Raw genomic sequence first — 12,477 nt, 5'->3', positions numbered from 1 at the left:
AAAAAAAACAACAAAAAAAAACCTAAAAAAAACCCCAAAAATCCTGTCGGGTCTTGTTAGGATCATTTTGTGGCCTTGCTGAACCCTAAATCGCCACCACACCTATTTACTACTTGGGGACTCTGCTTGTAATCGAATCTGGCTTAATTGGGGAGTGTCTCTTCTTGATGCGCCTCCCCATTTGGGCACTGAGGGTACAGATTCTCTGTGGCCTGGATGCTCTGAGCTGGGATGAGAAGTGAGGAGAGGGATAAAGGATGTGGAGTGTGGCTGGCTCCTTGGACACAGACAGGGTTGCAGCCACCAGTATGTAATTTCACCATCAAGATAAAACGGGGCTTGATTTTAAAGCACTCTGCTGATCGCACACAGCTGTGCACTTTTCAGAGGCCCCCACCTTCTCGCAGGGGCCCCCGGCTAATGGGAATGTTTGCAGATTTTGCTTTTATGATTTATCTACTTTTTATGCGTGACAATATAGACTCTCTCCTCCGGGGACTCATAAATGTGATTTTTACTTCCCAAATTACAAAGCTAGTCAATTACTTAGCAATGAGGCACACACACAAGAGTGTTGGTAATGTGATGTGTTAACCATCAGGAAATTTTACACCAGTCAGAATTATAAATGCCAGATCTAAAATTTTTTTCTAAAAAGAAGAAGAAGAAGAAGAAGAAGAAGAAGAAGAAGAAGAAGAAGAAGAAGAAGAAGAAGAAGAAGAAGAAGAAGAAGNGAAGAAGAAGAAGAAGAAGAAGAAGAAGAAGAAGAAGAAGAAGAAGAAGAAGAAGAAGAAGAAGAAGAAGAAGAAGAAAGAAGGGAAAAGGAAACATGAAAGAAAATCTTCGCCAGCCATTGGGTCTATTTATTGATGGTGCCTCCTTCTGGGAGCTGTCGAGTTGTAGATCTGTGGTGAATTTTTTTTTTTTCGTGGCTACTCCCATCCCCAAACAAGAGTTCACTGCACATTTGTCTGCAAGGTGGAGATGGATGGGGAACAACCTGGTGGGATGAAGGAAGAGATGCTGACGGGGATGAGGCAGGAGATGGGTCAGTATGTATTGGTTAAACCCTGCCACCCCCCCCTCCTGAATGAGCTATGGACCCAGCAATCCCTGGACCCCTCTCTCCTGCTCACCCAGCCCCTTAGATTCCCTGTTGTAGCAGGGGCTCCTTCTGCTGGGAACCTATCAGGTCCTTATTGATTGCCACCTTTGATCTGATCCCAGCATCACTTTCCTCCTTGTGGGCCAGCCTGTTGAAGTCTTCTTCTGTCACGGCAGGGGAGGGACGCTGGAAAACTTGAGTGGCAGTGAGTGACCACAGTGGAAAGAGAAACAGGAAACCTTGGTGGCCTTGTCCCAGAGCCGTGTTTCCAGAACACCACGGCGAACCACAGCACCAGAGCTGGGTAGGGCCCGGAGACCATCTTACCCTCCCAGTATAGAGGCCTTTGGGTTCCATTGCCCGACCACTGGCCTCCGCAGAGGCCTGGCACAGAACTAGTTTTGATCTATTTCTGGATTCAGAATTTTCAGCTCTCTCCTGGAATGGCCTTCAGTATGTCTCCCCAGCCCACCAGGGGGCATATAAACTCTTACCCTAGCCTCTTCTGTTATCCCCAGATCCCCACAAAGATCTGAAGTTGATGCATTTCTGTTACTCATGATGTATCTGTCATGAGTTATCACAACGTGGGAGGGACACACATGTCTAGGAAGAGATGCACACTGGTGGCAGAGGACAAGACAAGCTGTGTTCCTCGCTTGTGTTTTGTAAGAAGAGTGAAATTGGCCACTGGAAAGATGGCTCAGTGGTTGAAAGCACTGGTACTCTTCCAAGGGACCTGGATTCAATTCCCAGCACCCACGTGGCAGTTAACAGAGATTTGTAGCTCCAGTCCCAGGGGCTCTGATGTCCTCTTCTGGCCTCCTGTACATGTACTGCGTGCACACAATGAACAGACATACACACAAAACATGATCTTGTAGCTTTGCTGTCGCTTGGAACTTGCTATACAGACCCAGGCCAGCCTCAAACTTAGAGATCCGCCTGCCTCTGCCTCCTGACTGCTGGGATTAAGGGCATGCACTACCATGCCTGGTCCCTCTGCTCTCTTTTTTCTTTAATTTAAAAAATTTAAATAATTTTATTTTTATTTATTTATTTGTGTATACACATGTATGTATGTGTGAATGTGTGTGTGTGCATGTATACATGTGTGTATGTACCTATACACAGGTTGCCATGGTTTGGTTGTGAAAATCAGAGGACAATTTTGGGGACAATTCTATGATCCAGAAAAATACAAGAACAACAGATAGGACACATCTGGACTATCCAGGGTCATGTTGTTAAGGTTGCTTCCCTATCAGGTCATATTTATAGGTTCTGGGTCTTGGGAAGTATAATAGGCAATCTTGGTTGTCACTCGTCCAGATCAGGAATCAACTAAATCACAAGCTGTTGAGCACTTCAGTGAGGGCTTTTCTTGATCAGATTATTTAAAGGAGAAAGATCCACTCTGAATGCTGGCAGCCCAGATCCAAAGGATGTGCAAGAAGGTGACTTTGCCTGCGTGCCTATACTCTTGCTGGCGAATTCATCCATGATGTTGCTGTCTCATCCTACGGCTAATATTACAATCCGCTTCTTCAGACTTCTGACAGACTGAAGACTAACATCTCTCTAGGAGTCCTCCAGGCCTTTCATCAACAAGGGATGAAACATTACAGACTGAACAACTACTGGATTCTTGGCCTCTGCATTATGAGACAGCCATTGTTGGCCTATCTATCTGGATCAACCACATTCTGGAAGCCAGCCGATAAATTCTCTTTAAATATATATTCAGCCTATTGCTTTTGTTCCTTTAGATATAAGAATATAAGAACTAAGTACATATCTTCCCAGGAACACACATACACACACACACAAACACGCGTGTGTACACACACATGCACACACACACACAATTACATATGTAATTTCAATTGTTAAATAAGAAAAAGCAAAGATGAGCGAAGTAAATGTCTCAGGAACAAGAGTGTGCACTAACAAAGAAGACTGATATTCTCTTCAGATCTTGACAATTATGTAAGTAGCAGTGTTAAAGATAACTTATAAAGTTAATTGTAAGTTTTTAAAGTACACTCAAGATATGAAATAAGAGACTTAATGGGCTCATCTGTCAATGAAGCAATCACTAAAATGTTGCCGCCGGCTCAGGAAAATTCATGAGCTGAGACGTGCATGCCATCGTTATAGGTTGGATAGGAAAGACCCCCAATTCGTGTGTTGGAACACACTTTGGTTCCAGCTGACGACACTGCTTTAAGGGGCTGTGGAACCTTTAGAAATAGGACCTAACTGGGGGAACAGGATGACTGGGGTTGGAAGGGGATGCCAAGGCTCATATAGTCCAGTTCTACTTCTGGCCAGAGTTCTCTGCTTCTTGACCCACTGAGGCGTGACAAACTGTACCACAAGCTCCAAGCCTAACGGAGCCCAGGTGACGTTACTGTGATCCCCAGATGCTGAACACAGAGCTGCAGGGTTTCATGTTTGTTCTGCTAGGTTTCTGTCTTGCATTGGTCCAGGTCTGGTGCTGTAGCGGCCATAATTTCCCTGTCCTGATGGACTGTTTCCCTTAGACTGTGAAGCAACTAAAGCCCTTATTCGCTTCCATTCCGTCTGTCGGGAATGCATTCTGTCAAGGCAATGGCAAAAGCAATTGATACAGAAAACTGATGCTAGAGGTGGAGCCATTGCGGCGAGGGACCTGACCACAGGGATCGAGGATGGGTTTGCAGGAGTAATGTGGAAGAGTTTAGAGTTGTGTATTAGAATGTGGGGCTCAGAACTCACTGGGCGTTCTGGTGCACGTCTGGAAGACTAGAACGCTGACAGAAATGTCGCTGAGAGATGGTGCTTGTGAGGCTTCAGAGGGAAGGGAGCACTCCTTGGGGAAGTTGGAGTTTTGTAACATTCTGATGAAGGATTTGACCACATGCAGCTCACATCCTAAAAGTGGGGTTGTGGTTGAATACAAATAAAAAGAAGAGGATGAAAAGAGGAAGAAGAGGAAGGAGAAGGAGGAGAAGAGGTGAAAGAAGAGGAGGAGGAAAAAGAGGAGGAGGAGGAAAAAGAGGAGGAGGAAGAGGAGGAGGATGAGGATGATGATAATGATGATGATGATGAGGAGGAGGAGAAAGGGGTAACTTTTTTAATGGAGGAAATAAGTTGCAAGAAAGTGTAAGGATCAGGCAGTGGCACTGTTACTGCTCACTGTGTTACGCCAAGATTTACTACCACAGGACTGCGTAAGGACTGCCTAGGGAAAGACTCTCCCTGGTTTAGGTTCAGCCTCTCAGGCACTTGGACCCCAGTGTAGCTGAGCTGGCTAGTCTTATGTCAACTTGACACAAGCTATAGTTATCGGAGAGGAGGGAGCCTCAATCGAGAAAATGCCTACATAAGATTGGGCTGCAGGCAAGACTGTAGTGATTGGTGTGTGTGTGTGTGTGCACGCGCGTGCACGCGTGCAGTCTATTGTGAGTGGGGCTACTCCTGAGTGAGGAAGCCACGAGGAGCAAGCTAGTAAGCAACACTCCTCCATGGTGTCTGCATCAGCTCCTGCCTCCAGGTTCCTGCCCTGTTTGGGTTCCTGCCCTGATTCCTTCAGTAATGATCAGTGATGTGAAAGCCTGAGCCAGATAAACCTTTGTGGAAGTGTAGGTCACATAAACCCTTCCCTCCCCAAGTTGCTTTTTGTCATGATGTCTCATCACAGCAATAGAAACTTCAACTAGGACATTAACTGTGATCCAAGAGGGTCAGGCCACGTCTTGAACTAGCAGGACTTGGCACCATCCATGGGGGGCGTTTTTCACAGACATTCAGGATAGGACAGTGATTAGATCATTGACAGTACAAAGTATTAGCTCTCTGGAGGTCCAGAGCTGATAGGTACACCTGCGATTTTTTTCTTAATTAAATCATTTGAATTAGCAATACCCACCATTAATCTAGATTTTTCTTTTTTTATTAAGTTATTTATTTACTTTACATCCCAATTGTAGCTATCACCCCTCCGCTTCTCCCAAACCCTCCTCATGGGCCCACCATACATCCCTACTCCACTTCTCCTCAGAAAGGGGAGTCTCCTATGGATCGAAACCAGCGTTGGCATATCAAGTTACTATAATATTAGGTGCATCTTCTATTGAGGCCAGACAAGGCCTCCTAGTTACGGAAAAGCGATCCAAAGGCAGGCTGTGTAGTCAGAAACAGCCTCTGTTCCCACTTTAGGAATCACACAAGAAGACCCAGCTGTGCAACTGTTACAGATGTGCAGAGGGCTTGGGTCCATCCCATGCATGCCTTCTGGTTGTTGGTTCAGTCTCTGTGAGCCTCTGTGGGCCCAGGCTAGTTGATTCTGTGGATTTTCTTGTGTCCTTGACCTCTCTGGCCCCTACAATCCTTCTTCCCTCTCTTCAGTAGAATTCCCCAAACTCCACTTAATGTTTGGCTGTGGGTCTCTGCATCTGTTTCCATCAGTTGCTGGGTGAAGCCTCTCTGATAACAGTTGTGCTAGGCTCTTGCCTGCAAGTTGAACAGAATATCATTAATAGTTTCAAGCGTGAGTTCCCTCTCAAGGCATGGGTCTCAAGCTGGGCCAGTCATTATTTGATCCTACCCTGAAATTCTACTCCATGCTTTATCCCTCCACATCTTATAGGCAGGGCAAATTGTGGGCTGAAGGTTTTATGGCTAGGTGGGTGTCCCAACCCCTTCTTTGGAAGTCTTGCCTGGTTACAGGAAATGGCCGGTTCAGGTTCCATATCCCCCATTGCTAGGAGTCCTAGCTAGGGTCACCCTCATAGACTCCTGGGAGTTTCCATTGTCCTAGGCTTCTAGCTCCTCCCAGAGATACAACAACCCCCAATCCAGTTGTCTCTCCCAGTACTCTCTCATTCTATTCTCCCCCACCTCATCCCTCCTCTTCCCATCCCCCTCCCTCACCCAGTCCTCTCCTTCCATTCACCCCTGATGTCTAATCTACTTCCCATCCTCAGTGATATTCAAGCATCCCTCCCACAGTGGGCTCTCCTTGTTACTTAGCATCTTTGGGTCTGTGGTTTGTGGCATGATTATTCTGTACTTTATGACTAATATTCACTTATAAGTGAGTACATGCCATCTTTTGTCTTTCAGGATCTGGGTTACCTCATTTAGGATACTATTTTCTAGTTCCATTCATTTGCCTGTAAATGTCATGATGCCATTGTTTTTAACGGCTGAATGATACTCCATTGTATAAATGCATCACATTTTCTTTATCTATTCTTCTGTTGAGAGGCATCTAGGTTGTTTCCCGTGTCTGGCTATTACAAATAAAGCGGCTATGAACATAGCTGAGCAAATGTCCTTGTGGTATGATGGGGCTTCTATTGTGCCCAGGAGTGGTTTAGCTGGATCTTGAAGTAGAGCTATTTTCAGTTTTCATGTTATTGGCACAAAAACAGACAGGTTGATCAATGGAATTGAATTAAGACCCAGAAATAGACCCACACCCCCATATGGACACTTGATTCTTGACCAAAAAAAAAAAAAAAAAAAAAGCCAAACTATACAACAGAAAAAAGAAAGCATCTTTCTAGGATGCTAGGAAACTGCCAAATGAATTTCCAAAGTGGTTGTACAAATTAGCACTCCCACCAATGTTCCCTGGCTCCACATTCTCACCAGCATGTGCAGTCACGTGAATTTTGGATCTTAGCTGTTCTGATGGTGGTAGGTGGAAGCCTCCGAGTTGTTTGATTTGCATTTCTCTGATGACCAAGGATGTTGAACATTCCTTTAAGTGCTTTTCGACCGTTAGAGATACCTCTGTTGAGAAATCTTTGTTTAAATATGTACTAAATTTTTTTGATTTTTAAAAATATATACTAAATTTTTAGTTGGGCTATTTGGTTTGTTGATGTCTAGTTTCTTGAGTTCTTTATATATATTGGATGTCAGCCCTCTGTCAGATGTGGAGTTGGTGAAGATCTTTTTCCACTCTGTGGGCTGCCATGTTGTCCTTTTGACAGTGTCTTTTGCCTTACCAAAGTTTTCCAGTTCCACAAGGTCTCATTTATTAATCATTGGTCTTGATGCCTGAGTTGTTGGTGTTCTTTTCAGAAAGTTGTCTCCTGTGCAAATGCATTCAAGGTTCTTCCCCATTTTCTCTTGTAACTAACTCTGGTTAGTGTATCTGGTTTTGTGTTGAGGTCTTTAAAGATCAACTTGGACTTGAGTTTTATGCAGGATGATAGATATGGATCTGTTCGCATTCTTCTACATGGAGACATCAGTCAGACTGGTATCATTTGTTGAAGATGCTTTCTTTTTTCTGTTGTATAGCTTGGCCTTTTTTTTTTGTCAAGAATCAAGTGTCCATATGGGAGTGTGCCTCTATTTCTGGGTCTTCAATTCAATTCCATTGATCAACCTGTTTGTTTTTGTGCCAATAACATGAGGTTCTTATTAGTATTGTTCTGTAATGCAGCTTGAAATCAGGAATGGTGATACCTCCAGAAGTTCTTTTATATACAGGATTTTTTTAGCCATCCTGGGTTTTTGTTTTTTCATATAAAGTGGAGTATTGTTCTTTCAAGGTCAGTAAAGAGTTGTGTTAGAGTTTTGATGGGAATTGTGTTGAATCTGTAGATTGCTTTTGGTAGGATGGCCATTTTTACCATATTACTCTTGCCAATCCATGAGCATGGGAGATCTCTCCATTTTCTGCTACCTTCTTCAACATCTTTCTTCAAAGAATTTAAGTTATTGTCATACAGGTCTTTCAGTTGCTTGGTTAGAGTCACACCAAGATATTTTATATTATTTGTGACTATTGTGAACGGTGTTGTTTCCCTAATTTTTTCTCAGCCTGTTTATCATTTGTATATGGGAGGGCCACTGATTTCTTGAGTCAGTTTTGTATCCAGCCACATTGCTGAAAGTGTTTACCAGCTGTAGGAGTTCCCTGGTGGAATTTTTGAGTTCACTGAAGTATTATCTGCGAATGGTGATACTTTGACTTCTTCCTTTCCAATTTGTTTTTTCTTGATCTCCTTTAGTTTTCTTTGTTCTAGCTAAAACTTCAAGTACTATATTGAATAGATAGGGAGAGAGTAGACAGTCTTGTCTTGTCCCTGATCTTAGTGGAATTGCTTTAAGTTTCTCTTCATTTAATTTGACATTGGCTATTGGCTTGATGTATACTGCCTTTATTGTGTTTAGGTATGCGACTCGAATCCCTGAACTCTCCAAGACTTTTATCATGAAGGGGGTTGGATTTTGTCAAAGGCCTTTTCAGCATCTAATGAGATGGTTATGTAGGTTTTTTTTTTTCTTTCAGTTTGTTTATATGATGGATTACATTGATGGATTTTCATATGTTGAACCACCCCTGCACCTCTGGGTTGAAACCTACTTGATCATGGTGGATGATGTTTTTGATGTGTTCCTAGATTTGGTTTGTGAGTATTTTATTGAGTATTTTTTTGCATCACTCCTCTTAAGGAAGATTGGCCTGAAATTCTCTTTCTTGCTTGAGGCTTTGTATGATTTAGATATCAGGTTGACTGTGGCTGTATAAAATGGATTTTGTAGTGTTCCTTCTGTTTCTATTTTGTGGAATAATTTGAGGAGTATTGGTATTAGCTCTTATTTGAAGGTCTGGTAAAATTCTATATTAAAGCAACCTGGCCCTGGGCTTTTCAGGTGGGAGAATTTTAATGACTGCTTCTATTTCCTTAGGGGTTATAGGTCTATTTAAATTGTTTACCTGAACTTGATTTAGCTTGGGTAAGTAGTATCTATCAAGAAAAAAAAATCTTTTCATTTAGAAATTCCAGTGTACAAGTTTTTTGAAGAGAAGTAAGATGTAATGATTCTTTGGATTTCCGCATGTCTGTTATGTCCTCCGTTTTCATTGTTTGGTTTTGTTAATTTGGATCTGCCTTTTAGTTGGTTTGGCTAGGGGTTTGTCTCTCTTGTTGATTTTCTCAAAGAACCAACTCTGCGTTTCACTGATTCTTTGGATTGTTCTCCTTGTTTCTAGTTGATTGATTTCAGCCCCGAGTTTGATTATTTCCTGCCATCTACTCCTCTCGGGTGTGTTTACTTCTTGTTCTGGAGTGTTCAGGTGTGCAGTTAGGGTCACTATCACGAGGCCTCACTAATTTCCTTACGAAGGCACTTAGTGCTGTGAACTTTCCTGTTCACCCTGCTGTCCTTGTGTCCCATAAGTCTGGGTATCTTGTACCTTCATTTTCATTCAATTCTAGAAATTCTTTAGTTTCTTTCTTTATTTCTTCCTTGATGCAGTGGTCATCAAGTGGAGAGTTGTTCAGTTTCTATGAGTTTGTAGCCAGTTTTCTCTTTCTTTCTCTATTTCCTCCCACTCCTGAGTCCCTGACTCTGGAATCCAGACCTTAGAAGGTGTGGATTCTTCCATCTGCAGCACTGGATATGGAGAGTGTGAATCAGTCCCCCTCTCTACAAAGACTGGGTAGACACAGGTGGGCCTAACCACACAGGGTGTCCTAACCACAGATCCCTGTAAATTGACCTTCTTTGAGAAAAAGGTCTTTGCTGATGTGAATAAAAATGAGATAGTATCATCCTACATTACCTGAGGGGGGATCCCCCAAATCCAATCGTCAGTGTCCTTATAAGACATCCAAGCAAGGTAGGCACAGAGAAGGCCATGTGATCATGGAGGTAGAGCTTGGAGTCATGTCAGCACCAGCCAGTGACCACCTGGAGTCATCAGAAGCTGGACAAGGTCAGGTAGAGCACCTTGACCCCTCCAGGGAGATATGGTTTGCTGACACCTTGATTTCCAACATCACTGCCTGCTACTCTAAGATGCCAAGTTTGTGCTTTTGTAGAGAAATGAACATAAATAATGTTACAGATCCCAGCTTGGCATCTGTTACCCCAAAATCTCCTGCCAAGGCCCCTCTGTAAGAGCGTCACCACCAGATGAGGTCTTCTCATGGGTGTGGTTGTGGTAGCGCCCCCAGCCCAGCCCTGCTGCACTGTGTGGGTGTCCTTGGGCTCTGAGCCTCCTGCCCTCCCTCTCTTTCCCCACACACAGTCAATTCCTGTATTCACCCTGGGCAACCCTATCATCAGAGAATTACCGAGGCACTAGTATAATTTTAAAGAAACCAGAACTTCCTTGGATGCTAGGGATGTCGGGGAGAACCTGCCACCCACACAAGTGCTGCTGAGCATGGGCTAGCACAGGCACTGGGGAGGACAGGGGCTGTAAGGCCACTGTCTTTGGACTAGGGACTTCAGGAGGCACCTGGGTGACCTTTACACAGGACGTTCCCAGCCCTCTCCCTGGGGAGACATTTTTCAGTGATGATGGGTAGCTTTTCTTTAAAGTCCCCAACACTTTGAATGTTCATTGGCTTAAAGGAACTTTCAAAGCATGGTTCCTGGATGCCACTAAGGAATATGGCAGCCATGATATAGTCTCAGATCCCATGCAGGCGTCTTGGGTTAGATATTCTGGGCAGGACCCACAGGCTGCTTGAATCAGGTCTTTGTGGGGTTTTGTTGCCTCTCCAGTCTAAGAACCAGTGAGTTCCTCAGGGAACACCACCCTCACGGCTTCTCCTTTTAATCTCTCCCCGTAGTTTTATTGCTTTAAATGTCTTTAAACACAGGATATTGTAAAGATAACTCAAGTAGCTAGATTTTTAATGGCTTCCCCACTCTCAGGAGCCTCCACTTTGCCCCATGTCTGTCCCTCTTGGATGGAGTATGGATACCCCTTGAGGGGCTGGGGCTGGTCGGTAGTGGGTAAGAGAAGCATCTTCTGAGCCCCTCCCCCTTTGTTCCCTGCTCCTTGGCAGCAGAAGATGCCTGCTAATCCCAGCAGCTGTGTCCCCCAGGGTGCAGTGACTTCTAGTGTCAGAGTAGAGAGGGATCAGGCCTAAAGAGTCACTGTTCAGCCAGAGGACTCTCCCCCCCCCCCGCCACCCCAGTTTTGAAAGGGCAGAGAGAGCTGCTTCAGAAGAGCCTTGCAGAGTCACCATGGAGGTCAGGCAGAGATGTTTCATATGGGACTCTTTTAAGGTTAGTTAGTCACAGGATGACAGTGAGGTGAGGGTGGCTGTAGAAACTGTGTTCCCCAAGGTTCAGGAGGGTGAGCTGTAATCATAGCTGTGTAAAATGGTCTTAAGCTTCTCCCACTGGCCAGCTGTTGAGAGGAGCTGGCTCTGACTCTGGTGAGGATGGAAGACTCCCGGTCATTCAGCATCTTTCGGATGCTGTGAACGGGTTGGTGGGAGGTGGGCCTTGGCTACCTGTGACTTCATTCATACTGTGACGTTGATGGCTTTCACGTAGATTCTCCCCATACTTCATTGCTCAGCTCATTAGTATGCATGAACACGATCTTAATTTACATAGCGGCACTAACGTGTGGCAGATGTGGCTGTCCTTCTTTTGAAGGCCATGTATGTACTCATTTTGGGAAATGCACGGAGTTCTTCTGATTTGATAAGCAGATTTAAAAGTTACATCACAGAGAAACAATGACAACTGTGTCCTGCAACAGAACATAGGATGCAGGGTCACTGTCAGAGGCCGAGTCTGGGGCCGAGTATGTATGTGTGACTCATGGACAGCCTTTAGAAGCCGTTCTCTACCCATTTCTCAGACGAGCAAATGGAGGCCTCTAGATGGGAAAATGGCTCACCCAGGACCACTGTTAGGGAGCAAGAGTGCCTGTAATAGAAGCCAAGATCGACTTCTAAGTTCACACTTAATCCTGCCAGGATTCTCTTACAGTGGCTATGCTGCTGTGCAGGGAGCCCACAGTGATTTTGGTTATTTAATCAGCTGCAACCTGCTCTGTCTCCAAGCTTCCAAGTGCTCACTAGCTCTGACTCTGCCAGACTCGACAGTATTATTAGACACTCCCTGCCCTCTCTGGTGTCTCCTCTCTACCTAGAGGCTTACCTGGGACTCCTTGATTCCCCTTCCTCTTTGCCCAGATCGCTGGCATAAAACACACAGAAGCTTGGCTTCTGCGGTCACTCAGCTCTGCGTGTGCTCCGGGTCCTGCTTGTTGACGGGGACACATTTGACTCTTTTCTGTCGCAATCCTCCAAATCTGGAGCCAATTGAAAGCACAGATCGCCTTGAGCAGATCTCAAGGCACACCGGACAGGCCCGTGGGTCAGGGGGCTGCTGTTGGGTCTGGAGCCCCTGAGCCAGTCAAAGGAGGGCATTCCCTGTCACCTAGCTGCCCCTGTAATTGCTATGGGCTCTTTTGTTATTAAGCAGACCCTGCCCAAACAAAAGGGACACTGTTTCTTTTATGAGTAATGTGTTAAGTTGCCCTGGCAAAAAGGAAGGAAAAAAAAAAAAAAGGAAAAAGTTTAGGTCCAGTGTAGGGAGACAGCCTA

This window comes from Mus caroli, chromosome 12 (genome assembly GCF_900094665.2).
Source record: "Mus caroli chromosome 12, CAROLI_EIJ_v1.1, whole genome shotgun sequence".
Classification (NCBI taxonomy): Eukaryota; Metazoa; Chordata; class Mammalia; order Rodentia; family Muridae; genus Mus; species Mus caroli.
Note: the sequence above shows the minus strand (reverse complement) of the source record.